The sequence below is a fragment of the Castor canadensis genome, chromosome 3 (assembly GCF_047511655.1).
Source record: "Castor canadensis chromosome 3, mCasCan1.hap1v2, whole genome shotgun sequence".
In the NCBI taxonomy this organism is placed as follows: domain Eukaryota; kingdom Metazoa; phylum Chordata; class Mammalia; order Rodentia; family Castoridae; genus Castor; species Castor canadensis.
The window spans coordinates 70,592,392-70,609,199 of record NC_133388.1 but is presented as its reverse complement, the minus strand read 5'-3'; the positions used below and the strand labels follow the sequence as shown (position 1 = coordinate 70,609,199).

Below are 16,808 nucleotides of genomic sequence, written 5' to 3'. Positions count from 1 at the left end.
GTCACGTAGCACTAGGATAAAGTAGCTAATAAAATTAACTATAATCATATATGGATTAGACCTTGCTTTTTGCTTCTGTAACCTGCTTGCAAGGGTGTATAGGGTGAGATTCCCTTGTTCTTGGGGCTCAGCCTTTGGACATGAGTCCTTGAGTCTGTGCAGGCACAATAAAGCGGTGCTTGCAACAACTTCCTGCAACAACCACGCCCAGTTTTTGTCCAGGCTGGCTGACCAGGAACTGAGATCCTTCTTTTCGCAGCCTCACGCATAGCTCAGGGTGCCAAGGGCACACCACCTGGCCCAGCTAATATTTTGAAATGGAGTCTGCAGATCACCCTGCTGGGATTGGCCTCTATCCATGCAATCGCCATCCTAAATTGCTAGGATTGATGTGAGTCACCAGTGCCCTGCTTTTGTCTTTCTTCCCCGCCCCCCCCCAATTCTGGGATTTGAACTCAGGGCCTACACCTTGAGCCTCTCCACCAGCCCTTTTTCCAGATAAGGTCTGGCAGAACTATTTTGCCCGGGCTGCCTTTGAACTGCGCTTCTCCAGATCTCTGCCTCTGAGTAGCTAGGATTACAGGTGTGAGCCACCGGTGCCCAGCTTGTTTTGTCTTCACTACACATGCCTAGTGAGCGTGAGCTGAGCGAGGCTTGAGCACATGGATTTACGATGGTGACATGGCAATATTACCACGGGAGCAAAGTTCCACATCAGGATGGTGGCTGCAAATATCCGTCTCTCATTTCTTCCCAGGGTCATGCTCAAGACCAGAAAATTCCCTCCTTCCAGCACTCATAGGCCCTTTGCAGTTGGCAGGGGCAGTCTTGCCCCAACAACCAAGTCCATCAGAAATAGCACATGTTCCCAGTTCTTAAAGGCCCAGTAGTTAGGCCTTTGCTACCATCACTTCTCTATCCAACTAGGAGTGGGATGTCTCCCCATCCCAGTCCTTCACAAAGACCAGCATGCCGCCTCCTGCCGTGTGCCCCACCTATAGGATCTATTGATTTTATGGACTCCATCTCCTCCTGGCAGATCCTTCCAAGTCTCAGAACCTGCACCAGGATCAACGGCCATAACCCGTTTATTATTGACTTTCAGGTTTCGTGACCTGTCTTTTCCTCAAGTGCCTAGTCCGTCTATGAGAATCGCATGATTGGCCGGGCGCTAGTGGCCCGGACTTTTGACCCACCCCCATCATAAACCAAGACTGCTCTTGTAATACCTATTTATTTATGTACTCATTTTCACACCCAAGCTTGGGTGATAGAATTGTTATACTCACACATGAATTTGTCTCGTCATCTTACACTAAAAATATCTGCTACTCAGAACTCCCACTTTCCTCATCTTACACTACCAGCAACCTACACGTTAAAAAACATTCTGGACACCTCAAAGCACAACCTTAGTCTGTCATTCACACTGTGACGACCAGGGGAGAGCGCGAACGCAGTCCCCCACTACCACAAATTATGCAGTTGAGTTTCCCACATTAGGGGAAATTGCCAATCAGCACATCCGGAGTGTAATGGATAAGCCCCGCCCTGGGAAAACCACCTTCGTAATCATGGTACCTCCCCTGCCAGGTAAGTATGAGTTGATTGTCCGCCTTACACCCACACCCTGACGCCAGCCTCACTCTTCACTCACGGTCACTTACCTCACGTGCCCTCCACACTGTTAGACCCCAGGTGCCCTCTCGGCTCCTAACCACACTTAGGAAAACCAATCCCGCACCATTTGGCTATTCCCCACGCGGGAATGGAGGCCCAGGATGTGCGGGACCGGCAGTCTCTGAGCTCTTGCTCATCTGCATACACCACGCCCCTGCGATGACGTCATGGAGCTGCTTCTCTGCAGCCTGGTGAGCAACTTTAGGACTCGTGGAGGTCTGTCTACTCTGACTTCCCCTTAAAATGAGCATTATTCTTGTACCGTGAAGTTTCAGGTTGGATTAAGCAGTATGGTTTTCCCGTTATCTTCTGACGTTCCCCCATTGGGACATCGCAGTCCTAAGGCCCTGGCAGTTCGGTGGTCCCAGGTCTCCTTGCGCTCACGGCGATTCCTAGATCTCTGCGCTTCTGGAAGCAGGGAGTCGGATGTGAGTGACAAAATGTAGCAGGGAGGAGGGCCAGAAGAGAAACAGGCGGTGTTCTGACGACAAGGCAGACGGAAGGGATGGCAAAGCAGAGAGAAAAACCTAAGTTTTATTTAAGCAGAGAGGGAAAGAGTAGAAAAGCTCCCAAAAGGGCTGAGCCCCTCGAGGCTTCTTTGTTTTGGAGCCTGTATTTTCTGGTTGAAGAGAAGCTGGTTGTGTCTCTGTGCTGTTGGTCTATTTATGGGATGTACATCTGTGCCAGCCCATGAACATCAAAGGGGCGCTTATGCATGCTCCCCTTTTCTTTCCTGATTGGCTGTGAGGTTCAGGGCACCAGCTGGGCATCCTAGTAGTGCATGGTTCGTGTGCTTGTTCACATGCCTCAGCAGTTTCAAGGCTTGAGTGAGAGGTTTTAAAATTCCCCACTCCCCACACCTTTATCTCAACTCCCAGGCTTGCAACAGTTTCAAGGTCCCTTACATTCTGTGTCTCTCACAGCCTCTCAGCCCCTCCACCAAAAGCCCCCACCCTAATCTTCCTAACCAGTCTTTACCTCTTTTTTCCAGTCTCAATCCCCTCTCTGAAGAGGTAACCCTAACCGAGGAGAGGAAAAAAGGACCATGACCGCTCTGGCTCTGTCTGCTTCCTGCTAGCCAGAGGCATAGAGTGTAGCAGTCAAGCCCCATTACTGCAAAACAAACAAACAAAAAGAATGGCACATATTTCCCCTGCTGCAGCAGTAAGGATTTTGAAAGACCACTTGAGCTAAAGAGTTGATAGATTTTTGTTGGGATTCAAAAATCAACACAGGCCTCCCACTGTGTATATTGTAATGATAAAGACATATTCCTGATAGATTTTTTTTTTTAGGGAAGAGATCCCAATAAATAAGGCCCCTAAAAATGGAACGTCTCAAGAATTACATTCCAGGATTTCATGGTGAGTACTCAAAGGGCCATAGTTGGGGCCATAGTTTGGGAGGGTCAGCCTGGCCAGTTGCCCTAGTTACCTATGTCGGGGTGCAAGGCTCTGTTCCAGAAAAGATCTGAGGTTAGAAATTTTCTCAGCAGGAGGAAAAGACATTTTGTATAGTATTAAAAGATCAAGCTGGGCGCTAATGGCTCATGCCTGTAATCCTAGCTACTCAGGAGGCAGAGATGAGGAGGATCCGAGGTTTGAAGCCAGCCTGGGCAAACAGTTCAAGAGACCCTAACTTGAAAAAAGAAAAAAAAAATCAGAAAAATGGGCTGGTGGGGTGGCTCAAGGTGTAGGCCCTGAGTTCAAACTCCAATACCAGAAAAAACAAAGAGAGCAGGAAGTACATAGACAAAGGTGCAGTATCCTCTCCAGCGAAGTGGTACATGTAAGGATAAATTTTGTCCACAAAGGAAATGGAGCCTAGTCACAGAAAGATTTACCCCTGCCGTGGGGCCACTAATCTAGATGTGTGCACTGGGGGCATCAGGGAACCCTTTGTAATTGAGATGGATTGCTGGGTCCCAGGAGTCCCGTGTACCAATAGTAGAAGGTCTGTGCCATGAGAATGAACCATCCACACATAAAGGGGCAAAATCCTTTTCAGTTGAGCGGTAACTATGATTGTGTTGACGTTGGAGATTTCTAAGGGTTAGAACAAGTAGTACTGTTGGGTCTGGGGACCAAAAGGACAGATGAGTGAGTATCCCAGCCCCCATGGAGAAGCACTCTGGGCCCTGCACCCTGAGGAGCTCCTAAATCTGCATTCCTGCACCCTGTGGAGGAGATGCAGGGTCTCATAAATCTGCCACAGGGCTGATAAACAAAATGCTCTCAAGGTTGCTTCCCCCAGTAAAGGGCAAACAGACCAGCTCATCTAAGAGAGCCCGCATGCATGAATCCACAGCCAGTGATAAGAACCCACCTAACTCCTACCCTAATCCAGAGCTAAATCGTCCATAAAAACCCCAGCCTTTACCTGAGCAGTGAGCCACTGGTTTCCAGGCTCTGCTGCACTGCTCTATTTGTAGCCTTTCCTTTTTCTCTAATAAACCCTACTTCCTGTACCAGCTTTGGCTCACAAGTCAATCAGCTGCCTCACGAGCCAGCTCTCTGGCCCTCGAAGAGATTCCTCAACACCGGCCCACAACATTTCACACTGGCACGTAACAGTACTTTGGTGCTAAAGGAACTGCATTGGAGTAATTGAATATTAGGCCCAATTTTTGTCCTATCAGGAAGAGTAGGCCATTGGGCTAGTGTATTTTAGGCACTCCTCTAGCTTGTTATGACAACTTACTTTGTTATTATCATTTCCCCCCACCAAGAGGTTTAATCAACCCTTTCAATTTCACATTCCACCTGACTTTCCCATGGTTCCCATTCCATGGTAGCAGAGTTAAAAACTAGCATATTGTTGCAGTAACTACTAGACATGCACCCGAGATACGGTCCTTCAGGGTTGGTGTTCATGAAGCAGATTGAAAAGATACCTGCTCTGTTGTTTACAATTTCCACAGAGAGGAGATTTTTGAGTACCATGATCAATATAGGATCATAGGGTCTGGGTCTGTCTCTGACACCTTGGCCAGGCAGACATATTGATCTGTGTTTCCCATGTGGGGGAATGGCGATCAAAGGCAGCCCACCAATTACGTGCTCCTCTCTTGGACATAAGAAACAGTCACATTCATTGGTTAATTGGGCCACATTAGTAAGGACTTGGAGCATTGGATTAGATAGCACTATGGAAGGCAAGCAAATGTTTAGAAAGACGGATATGGCAAGGGTGCTCATTAATCGGCAAAGATAACAATAACCAAGACCCAGGTGTACAGGTGGATTTGAGGTAGGGTAAAGTTATTAAATCTCCTTGGTACCAAAGATCAGTGATAAATTCAAGGAGCTGAGGATATCATTGATAACAGGCTGACTCGGAAATGTGAGGGTATCTGATAATATTTGGAGAAATGTGTGAAGCAAGCTTAAGTCAGGAGAAAGCTCTAGAATGTAAGTTCTGTACAGAAAAGGCAAAACAGAGAAATAACTTTTTTGTTACAGTCCACCCAGGAGGGGACACAAAGTAAAGCTCTATTCCAAAGACCAGAAGAATGAGATTTTTCAATGAAATAATTAGCCAGTATAGACTTTCAACCATTACTTATCTTGAGGAGGAGAGGAACAAATGTCTTCTTAAAATAGCAACTTGAGGCCTTCTAATGGTTTACACAAACAGGGGCCAAGGTCCTCCTATACCTCTGTGTCCAGTGTTTTCCTCCACAGTTTGACTGAGGAGTGGTGAATCCAAGAGTCTATTCATGTAGTGTTTACAGTTGTTGTGATAGAATTACAGCGTAAGGCTCAGTCCAAGTAGGCTCTAGAGGTGTTGTGAGGGGTACCCGGGACTTGACTAACACTAAGTCTCCTGTGATATGCCAGTCTCCCTGTGAAATGCTCCAGATAACTGTTGTAAGTCTGTTGGAATTTGGCTAGGGCTATTATGTCTTTAATCTGTTCTGAACTCTCACTGTCGAGTACAAGATCATTTGTGAGAAACGAGCACCCATATAACATCTCATATGGGCTAGGTCCTAAAGTCTGGGGAGTGTTTCTGATTCTCAACAGACCCATGGGAGGCAGAACAGACCAAGGAAGGTGAGTCTTCTCTGTCAATTCCCTGAGGTGCCTCTTAAGGAGGTCATTAATTTTCTCCAGCTTTTCTGAGCATAAGGGGAACAAATGACGTTGGTGACTCCATTTTGGATGACAGAGATATTTTAGAAGCAGATGACACGTGAAGGGGCATGAGAACATGTTTCTCAGAGAAATAATGAGTGCCCCAGCCTGTGTGGGTATGCTGCATGAACCTGACTAAGAGTGACGGGGAATGAGAAATAAGACACACACAGACATACAGACATAAAACAGAAAAGCTGGGGATGGGAGGGCTGCACGTTCCTGATGGGAAACATGAGCGGCTACCTGAGCCAGAGTGTTTATTTTATAGGTCAGTACAAGGGAAAGACTCAGGTAAAAATCAAGCATTAACAATTCTTGATGCAAGGTGAAAGGAATGAGATTTGGTGGGCTAATTTTCCTAAGGCTATGGAAACTTAATGACAACACATCAGTTCTGGAATCATCAAGGCATGCAGGACACCTTATCTAAGGTATTGATAAATCTGGCATCAGGGAGTCTCCTAAGAGTTCTGGTACTTTATGTAGTTTTGCATCAGGGGGCTGGTCTGTGGACACAGCAAGTTGTATTCTTCAAGGAGATGTGAGAACAAAGGTCAAGACACCAGGTACTGGTAGAAGAGGCTGTGCAAACTTCTACATGGAGAGGCTGTGCAAACTCCATTATATCCCAGTCCAGGGTTCATGCCTGGTCTCCAACATCTCCCCCTACTTTATTTCTTAAAAGCTCCTGATGCATTTCTATGTTTAATCTGAGGAGTCGCCTTTTGATCTTTCAAGTTCCAACTGAAAGTAAGCAAAACGACAAATCATTAATAACACAATGCCAATGAAATACCAAAAGAAATATTTTAGTATATTAAAAGGGTTAAATCCTTGCAGTTCATCTAATATACTTTTTGCTCTATCTGCAGGAGCAGCCACCTGATCGTGTGCTCGCTGCATAGCTAAAATTTGCTGCCCGTAAGGCTGTGGTTAAGGGAATCACTGTTATTTTCCCAGGCTCCCATGACATGTGTTTTAACGAGTTTCCACGGGAAGTCTGTGGCATTGTAGGTGCTGCAGTGACACAAATGTGTTGGAAGCCTGCACGGCACAGTAAATCTTGATGGTATTTCAGCATTTGAACTTCATCTCCCATAGCCAGCAAAGCAGCTTCTAGAGAACTTAAGCAGATATCAATTTTTTCATCTATAGCAACTTGTTGTTGAAAGGCATGACTGACGTTTTGTGTCAAGGTAATAACATAATGAACATTTTGAGTGCTTTGGGAGAGGGCTACTGCAGCAGTAGTCGTGGTGGCAATAGCAGTGATGGCTGCCACAATGCCTGCTATCAAGAACCCTACAAATCTTTTTTCTCTTACTAATAATGATTTTATTTCTTTGACAACCTGTAGTCCTCTATCATGATATCAAGGTCCTGCGAAATTTGTAGGACAGTATAGGGGCTTTGTTTTACTATAAGTAGGCTGCCATTTATGTAATTATCCACATATGAGGTTAAATTACAATTACAACCAGAGATATCAAAAATAGTTCCATTTCTAGAAATGTTAATTGATCCAGCCAATAAAGCAAATGGATGTTGAACACAAGCTTGCAATCCTTTAATACAGAGCTGCCTGAATGGCTAGTTAGATTGATATTAGCAGTAGCAGCTCTGAGCTTCCATATATCTGACTGAATGGTTCCTCCGTCTGGTCCCACCAGAGGGGTGGTCCAGTACCCCATAATATTAGTGTCAGAAGTGCCAGTATAAGACCCATACACAAGCTTGCAGTCTGTAACTTTAATAGCCATTGGAGAAGCAAATATACTTTGCTCCCATGAGGCTCCCTTATGGGGGCGCCAGGGATTGTGTTTGTCATGACAGCGGGGAAAGTGAGGCCAATGTGTACATTATATGGCTCAGTGGCATTAAATCTGAAAAATTCTAGTTTTTTATCAAGAAACTGAGTACCATTCCGTAACAGAGCACTTTTCCAAATAGGTGTGAGAAGGAAACAATAAGGCACATTTTCCAGACATATGGGTAAAGCAACAGCTTGTCCTGTAAAACCATAATTAGTGAAAGTAGGAACCAGGTGTCCACTGGAGTGACCTCCTACCAGATCAGCGTCATTAGTAAAAACTGATATAGAAGGACTTTTCCCGGTAACTGCATGAAGCAGAGGTGGATGAGGCACAAAAGGCCAATGTACTAAGTTTGGGCTTCTGCAGCATTCACCTGGTGACTAATGATGGAACCACAGCTAGCAGAAGAACAGCAGGAGTTTCCTCCTGTCCCCACCCCTTAATGGCATTCTTGGCCATACCCACCAAGCATATTATTTGACCCCAAGTTGGGGAGTAGATCCCGGGGTTGTTTTACTGCATTTGTCAAGGTGATGATGTTGCCTCTTATAGGACCTGCTAGGGTTGTTCCTTATTGCTTTCAGTGACAGGATCTCTGTCGGTTTGGTTTTTGGCAGGCTTGGGCTCCTCTCCTCCTCCATCAGGTGGAGCTTCTGCATCTGATGGCTGATGGGTTCTGTGGGTCTTCACAAACCATGAGGGTGCCTAAATTGGGTGCTCTGCACCTTCAGTAAAAACATAAGCATGGCCTCGGCCCCATAACAAGACCAGGCTAAGGCCTTGCCAGGCCCCAGTCATTACATCTTTCCACAATACCTGTGGCAAATGTTGTTTATTACAATGTTCCCAATGTTTTTCTGCTGGAGTAAAGCCAGATTCAGAGCAATTTTAAAAATTCAAAGTAAAAAGAGCTTTGTTAATTTGACTGGCCAAGGAGCTGTCTCCCTTTCTTGTCTTTGTCTTCTGTTTAAAGTTTGATGAGCTCGTTCCACATAGCTTGACCTTGGGGATTGCAGGGTATGCCTGTGGTATGAAGAATTTTGTAGGAGGAACAAAAGCCTTGAAGGCAGTAGATGTATAGCTTGGACCATTATCAGTTTTAATATGGAGTGATTTGCCCATCACAGCAAAGGCAGCTAAACGGTGATCTGTGACATGGCGTGTTGCTTCTCCTGATCTCGGAGAGGCAAAAACAAAACCAGAGTAAGTATCAATGACAACATGGACGTAACGCTATCGTCCAAAAGATGGAATGTGAGTAACATCCATCTGCCAAAATGATAGAGGATGAAGCCTACAAGGGTTAACTCTCTCACTGGGCACAGGCAAACAAGGAGCACATTTTGAACATGATTTAACAATTTGATGAGCTTGTTCGACCTTAGCCAGGGCCATATGACTCTCTGGTGTAAGATATCTAGGAGATGATGGTTGAGTGTCTCCCTGTAAAATTTTAAAGAGAGGAAGCAGTTCACAGGTGGTAAGTTTTAAGGCAGGATGTAGCCAATTTATATCACCTTGAAGAGCAAGATAGCCTTGAAACAGGGTCGTAAAACATGTCAATTAAAAGCTGTAACCTCGGACAGAGCTGTAAAGCATGAGGAATTGACCATTAGAGCTTGCAAAAGTTCAGAACTGAGATGAAAGGCATAATGCAGAGATAAGCATCCATTCCCACCCTTCTTTGTCTCTACTTGTAAATAAACTTTCCAAAGCAGGTCTCCCCTGCTGACCTTATCTAAACAACGTTAGGTCCCTAGCTCACTACCAGCCCAATTAACCTAAACAATCTTAGGCCTCTAACTCACTGGTTAGGACACCATAACCTGAGCACATTTTTGTAACCTGATGCCCTGCACTGCCTTTTAAATATCTTGTGAATCCTGTGTTCAGTGCTCAGACACAGGTACACGACTGAGCCCCCTGGTGTAAAAATAAAATCTGAGTTCTCCACTCCTCCAAGTGTCGCTTGGTTTCTTGTCTGACTATACTGCCACAACAACCTAATAATTTTGAAAATCATTTAAATTTTTTAAATTATCTTTACGGATTTCTATTTTGGGGGGGCAGATAGTCCATCCCTCAATAAGCTGTCCCAAATATGAAAAGGAAGATTGCTTTTGTACCTTATCTGGAGCTACAATAAGACCTATTTGGCCAAATTATAAACAACAAAAGAAGTTTAGAAGAAGTGGGCTTACCTGGCATCCATTTTTAGTTCTGGCTGGACTATAGATGATATTCTGACAACTTAAAAATGCTGCAGAATGTCAACAGACAACAGTTGTAGATTTTGAAAAAATCCAACAAAAGTAAATATTTAGAAGGCCAAACTCAATTGAAAATAGGTATTGGGTAATTGTAAATGCTCTGAAGAAGGACCAAGACTGAGAATGAAAAGACTTAGAATAGCTGTGGTTAAAATACTGAAAAGTAGTTTGGGAATTGTCAGAACATTTAGCTATTTCTACTGTAGACTGCAATTTTAGGAGGATAATTATGAGTGATAGTATTAAAACAGCAGCACTAATGCTCTTTGTTACAATTAGGAACACGTGGACACAAGCTTGTAAAGTCTGGCATTGTTAACTGTAGATCTCTTTAAGTTATGGAGCCAATGCCTGTGATCCCAAATAGCCTTATTTTTAGAAGTATACTTACATTGTATACATATACAGTAACACTTATTTGACTAAAACTAATATAGGCCAGGTTTTAAGTATCAGGATTGCTCAAAAGGAAAGGTTTTTCTGAATGTTACTGATTATAAAATGGCACACCTGCCAAAAGTTTCATTAAGCATTTTATATGTTGAAGGTTTAGATGCAATGCTTTTGAATAAACAACTTTAGGCTGGTCAGTTAAATAAAACACTTTTGGATAAAAGAGAGCTTTAGCTCATCATTTTACATAAACTGACACTTTTAACTTTGCAAATGTTTGTGCCCTATTTTGATAGTATAGACACAGAACACAGTTATAAGGTGGTCATTTAAGAGACCTTTGCATGAGCAAATACATAAATGAACTCTGATTTAGTAGTACTAAAACTTGACAAGATAAACAGAAAACACAAATAAGTACTTTGATAAAATCTATCCAAATAAAAGGTTTGTTTTCTTTTTTTTTGCAGATGTTACTCATAGAAGAATAATATTAAGATAGCCTTGTTATTTTATGGGCATAGAGAATTAGACATTAGTTTGACATGACCCTAAAAAAATTCTTTTAGGCAACTCTTATAGCCAACTTTTATTTTATCACACACCGAACTTTCTTATTATACACTTTTAAAACTTACTCAGACCTTCATACAACATACTAAACCATCTGATGGTTGTCCTTATCCCTCATCTCCATATTTGAAACAGTCTTCAGGACAAACCCTTCTTTATAAAGTCCTTTCTCATCTAAAAACCTTCCTTTTTTCCTTTAACTTTTTCCCAAAATATACACTCGATACCTATCTATATCTTTTCTGCTTGTTCACTCTGTAACTTTTATTTTAAAATAACTTTTATAAGAATTTGAAATTTAAATAAAATTGTTTTTTCAATTAGCCTTATTTTTAAAGGCAACTTTTGTTCATAGATATAATTATAAAAGAATTGAATGTAAATTACACCTATGATAAAATGAAACAGATTAAGGTTACTGTCCATAAAATAATGCTTGTAATTAGTTAGATAGACCTGATTAACATAGCCTTTAAAAAACTGGTTTTTCTTAAAAGTAGCAGCAGAAGAGGTGGGGGAGGGAAGATAACAGAAGTTATTGTATTTCTTTACAATAATGTTATTTTAAAAATCCTCCTAGACATGTTTAAATATACACATACGTAAAAAAGGTTTTATATTAGGCATGCGATAAATATCAATTTTTACACATAGATTCAAGAGCTCAAGAACATGTAAAAATTAACTAAGTGGCCACAAGTACATTGATAAGTTATTTTTTAAAAAATTTTAGGAGCAGATTGAGAAGTGTCCCATTCTGTTCTTTTAGGACTCATTTTGGGCAGCTTAACAGCTGAGGCAAGAATCAATTTTAGGAAAGTGATTTAGGTCAGTCTCAGTTTTTAATAAGACTGTTGCCATAGCTATCAGTTTTTTGTCTCTAATAAGTTAATCACACAATAGACATACACAAAATTCACACAATGAAATACAAAACAATACACACAAAATTTACACAATAAAACACAAAACAATTACATTAATTTCGAGTGTACTCTTAGACATTGAAGACTAGATTTACCTTCAGTTTTAAACATACATACATAGCAATCTCTTTCTTTAGATCCCATATTTATTACTCCTGACTATATTCAGAATTTTGCTCTCCCCTTACCTCATTTTCCTTGTGGACTCGTCCTTGGAGAGCGTTCCCCCAACTTGTCCAATGAGCTCTCTTGTAGTCAGGCCCCATGTTGGGCACCACTTGCCCCGGCCTGTTGTGGGTATGCTGCATGAACCTGACTAAGAGTGATGGGGGAATGAGAAATAAGACACACACAGACATACAGATATAAAACAGAAAAGCTGGGGAAGGAAGGACTGCACGTTCCTGATGGGAAACATGAGCGCCTACCTGAGCCAGAGTGTTTATTTTATAGGTCAGTACAAGGAAAAGACTCAGGTAAAAATCAAGCATTAACAATTCTTGATGCAAGGTAAAAGGAATGAGGTTTGGTGGGTGTCACGAGCACTTATTGGTTCAACTGAGTACAGAGAGACAGTACTCAGGAGACTCTTATTTCAGAGAACAGGTTTTTATTCAAACAAATTTACACGGCACTTTCCTATGGATCCTAATGCCTGTCCCTGCTACCCTAGCCAGCCAGGAATTACTCAGACCTTCCCCCAAGTCTCATTCACCAGAACGCCTTCTCAGCTGATGAGGGGGGTGAAGCTGCACCCCAGGGGATCCTCACAGCCACCTTCAGTGCAGGTCCAGTTCACGGTTCACCAGAACACCCAGTGGTCATCGGGAGAAGGGGCATGCTCACAAATGGTGGCTACCTCCACATCAGGGCCTCAGGATGGACTCTGACCGAGTGATCTCCGCTGGGCGAGGAGGCAAGTGAGGTTTTGGGTTCCGGCCTGAGTTTATATACCCGGTGGTGACCTCACCACCCCTGTTATCCACACTGTCACCTTAGGGTTAGCTTGTTTGCATATCAGCCACCACCTTAAGTTTGGCTTATTAGCATATCAGCCACCACCTTAGGTTTGGCTTATTAGCATATCAGCCTGTCATACTCTGGCTGGTTTCTAAGTCCTAACACACACTAGATAATATAATATTCCTTATTTCAACAATTTTTCATACTTTAGCACAATACAATCCTTCAAAACAACAACAAACTTATATGTGTTCACCACAGTGGGCTAATTTTCCTAAGGCTATGGAAGCTTAATTACAACACATTCAGTTCTGGAATCAAGGCATGCAGGACACCCTATCTAAGGTATTGATTAATCTGGCATTGGGAGTCTCCTAAGAGTTCTGGTACTTTATGTAGTTTTCCATTGGGGGCTGGTGTGTGGACACAGCAGGTTGTATTCTTCAAGGAGATATGAGAACAAAGGTCAAGACACCAGGTACTGGGAAAATTATGGTAGCAGAGGCTGTGCAAACTCCATTATATCCCAGTCCAGGGTTCATGCCTGGTCCCCAACAAATGAGCCTTTCACCAAAATAACAAAATGCAGCTGCAAGATGTGGGCAGTGGGCCCCAAGGCCAAGAAGAGCTGACCAGACAAGAATGTTCTGCTCCATAAAAGGGGAATGGGCAGGTGCCCTGCTTCAACAGAGAGTTGAGTAGGCACCAGCCAATCACAAATACAGTTTCAAGGTAGAATAGACGGACCCAGGCCAGGCAGAGCCCTATATCACTCCTAGACTTCAGCTATACTATGGCTTGGCTTTTCTTAGCCCCTCCCACACTGGGAGCTTTTCTTGTGTTTTCAATAAACCTTGTGCTTGCTTTACTCTTAACTCATGGTCCCTTGTCATCAATCACTGACTTCGCCTGGACATGAACTTGGGATCAACAGTCCAGTGTCATGGCCACTGGGGCCTCCAGGCACCATACAGATGGTATTGAATTCCCAGTGCTTTAGAGACTCCCTGTATAACAACTGCTTTGAGGGAGGGGCCATTGTTACTTTGCAGGCTCCGTGGAAGTCCAAATCTAGAATTATCTCAGAGACCAAATCTTTACTACTTCTGATGCCTTTTTACTTTAACAAGGAAAGACTTTATCCTAGTTAGTGAAGGTATCTACCCAGAACAAAAGATATTGGATAGCCTTCCTTTAGTCATAGACTAAAATCCTTCTCAGGGTAATTGCCTTTACATTGTATGTCAGGGGGAGCTATTTTTATGTTAAGGAAGTTATTATTCTGACATATCTCACTTACCCTAATCACCTGTCAGATTGTTGTTAAGAGATTTTACCTGTGAATAACCTTGTGGGCCATTTGATATGTTTTGTTTATGTTTAAATAAAAGGCTTGGTGAAGATCCTTAATAATTTTCCATTGATTAGCCTGTGTTAGTAGTTTCTCCTTCTCTGTGGCCATCCTGAAGGAAGACGTGTGTATCCTCAAGATAAGGCCCATTCTTTTTCTGTAGTGGTGAATTGGGGCTTGTTCTCCTTCAAAGAGCTATCCCAGATCAAAGGTGCCTCAGTTGCCTCAAGTGTTAGGGGCCTTTTGGGTGCTGCCTTAGCCACTAGATTGGCCAATCTATTCCCCTCAGATACTTCATCACTTCCTTTTTGATGACTCCTACAATGTATGACAGCTACCTTAGAGGGGAGATAGACTGATGATAACAGTTGGTCTAGCTCCTTGTGATATTTGATGGGGGATCCAGAGACTGTCAGAAAGTGTCTTTCTTTCCAGATTACAGCAGGCACATGGAAAACCAGAAAAGCATATTCAGAATTAGTGTAGATTTTAACCCTCTTTCCTTAGCTGAGTTCCAGTGCCTGAGCGAGGGCTATAAGTTCAACCAGTTGTGTGCTAGTGTTAGGTGGGAGGAGAGAGCTCTCAGTAGTAGCCCCTATGGTCACCACAGCACAGCCTGCTTTGTGGACTCCCTGTTCTGTAATGGAGCTCCCATCTGTGAAGAGGACTAAGTCTGAATTCTCTAGAGGAGTTTTCTTTAAATCTTTTCTAGCTGCATAAGTTTGTATTATCACCACTTACAATCATGTTCTACATCTCCTCTGTCTTTAGGAAGAAAAGTAGCAGGATTTAGTGAGGAACAAGTTCTTTTTCTTTTCCTTTTTTTTTTGTTGTTGTTGTACCGGGGCTTGAACTTGGGGCCTTCACCTTGAGCCCTTCACCAGCCCTTTTTTGTGATGGGTTTTTTTTTTTTTTTTTTTGGAGATAGCATCTCTCAAACTGTTTGCCCAGGCTGGCTTTGAACCTTCAAACCTCTTAATCTCTGCCTCCTGAGTATCTAGGATTACAGGTGTGAACCACTGGTGCCCAGCAGATGCTATTACCTTTGTGTCACAGAGATGTGGTGTGCCTGGCAATGGGTCACCAGCATGGGAACACTGTACTTGCAGTGACTGAGTAAAAGCAGTTTTGTTTTGTTGTTTTGTTTTTTGGTGGTACTGGAGTTTGAACTCAGGACCTCATGCTTGCTAGGCAGGCACTCTACCACTTGAGCCACTCCATCAGCCTGAAGAGCAAGTTCTTAACTGGATAGCCAGTCCCTTGAGTAATAAGACTGATATCTGAGGAGTTGGCTGTCAGAGAACCAGAGACTCCCTTTGAAGGCAAGCAATCCTATGGGGATTGTACTATCAAGTCCTTTTCCAGAGTTAATTTGGTTGCCTTGGGAATCAGGAGAACAGTTGCTCCTAAGGCCCAAAGGCAAGTCGACCATCCTTTTGCCACTACGTCTAATTCTTTATGTAAGTATCACATAGGTTGTTGAGTAGACCTTTGAGTCTGGGTCAGAACTCCCAAAGCCATTCCCTCTCTCTCGTGGACATTTAGATTGAGAGCTGGCAGAGTGGCTCAAGCGGCAAAAGCACCTGACTAGCAAGTGACAAATAGATTGAAAGATAATTCGGTGGGAAGGCTCAAGGCAGGTGCCTGGAGAGAGCCTACTTGAGTTAGTCAAAAGCCAATTGTTGATCCAGTGCCTATTCTAAGAGATGGGTACCTGATTTTTGAGTGTCCTTAATTGTTTGGTACAAGGGACAGGCCATCTCTCCATATGTTGGGATCCACAACCTACAAAATCTTGTTATTCCCCCAAATTCTCCTAACCATTTGAGAGTTCTAGGAGTTGGGAAGGAGGTTATGGGTTTTATTCTTTCCTCCCTCAGTTTTTGGGTCCCCTTCCTTATTAATCTTAAGTATTTATCAGAGTTTTGACAGAGTTGTGCTTTGGCCTTAGAGACTTTGTATCCCTTTTTTGCTAGGAAGTCAATTGAAGCTCGAGTTCTCTCCTGTGAAGTCTCCTCTGCTGGGGCACATACAATGATATAATCAACCTTCTGGATGACTTTTGTTGAAGGGTGATCAAATTGGAGTAATTCCTGTGCCAAGGCTTGTCCAAATACATGTGGGCTGTATCTAAATCCTTGAGGTAGAACAGTGCACGTTAGCTGGGTGGACTGATCAGAGAGGTCCTTAAACGCAAACAAAAAACAAGAATCAGGTGTGAGGGAATACTTAAAAAGGTATCTTTCAGATGTACACACTGAGAACCACTTAGAATCTGTAGGAATCTGGGACAATAGAGTATATAGCTTGGGGACTGGCAGATAGATAGGAACTACTGCTTTATTTATTAACCAGAGATCCTGCACTAGAATCCCTTCTCCATTTGGTTTTTGTACTACCAAGATAGGGGAATTATAGGGATTATTGCAGGGCCTTAAAAGCCTGTGATTCAGGTTACTCCAGAGGCACCTGCACACCCATGTTTATTGCGGCACTATTCACAATAGCCAAGTTATGGAAACAGCCAAGATGCCCCACCACTGACGAATGGATTAAGAAAATGTGGTATCTATACACAATGGAATTTCATGCAGCCATGAAGAAGAATGAAATGTTATCATTCGCTGGTAAATGGATGGAATTAGAGAACATCATTCTGAGTGAGGTTAGCCTGGCCCAAAAGACCAAAAATCATATGT

General features: G+C 43.0%; 1 long non-coding RNA gene and 1 other non-coding gene across 3 annotated transcripts; both read right to left on the bottom strand.

Moving 5' to 3' along the window:
• Nucleotides 1–1,439: 1,439 nt before the first annotated feature.
• Nucleotides 1,440–1,601, bottom strand: LOC141421919 (U1 spliceosomal RNA). Its single transcript, XR_012446608.1, has one exon. It is a non-coding gene; the product is annotated as a U1 spliceosomal RNA (small nuclear RNA).
• A 4,419-nt stretch (nucleotides 1,602–6,020) lies between these two features.
• Nucleotides 6,021–12,706, bottom strand: LOC109700641 (uncharacterized). 2 transcript variants are annotated; one of them, XR_012446195.1, is made up of 4 exons: nucleotides 12,655–12,706; nucleotides 11,984–12,111; nucleotides 9,835–9,893; nucleotides 6,021–6,563 (listed from the first exon to the last, which is right to left on the bottom strand). It is a non-coding gene; the product is annotated as an uncharacterized lncRNA (long non-coding RNA). The 2 variants fall into 2 exon arrangements; XR_002213710.2 differs by having other exon boundaries at nucleotides 12,511–12,699.
• Between the last annotated feature and the right edge of the window lie 4,102 nt (nucleotides 12,707–16,808).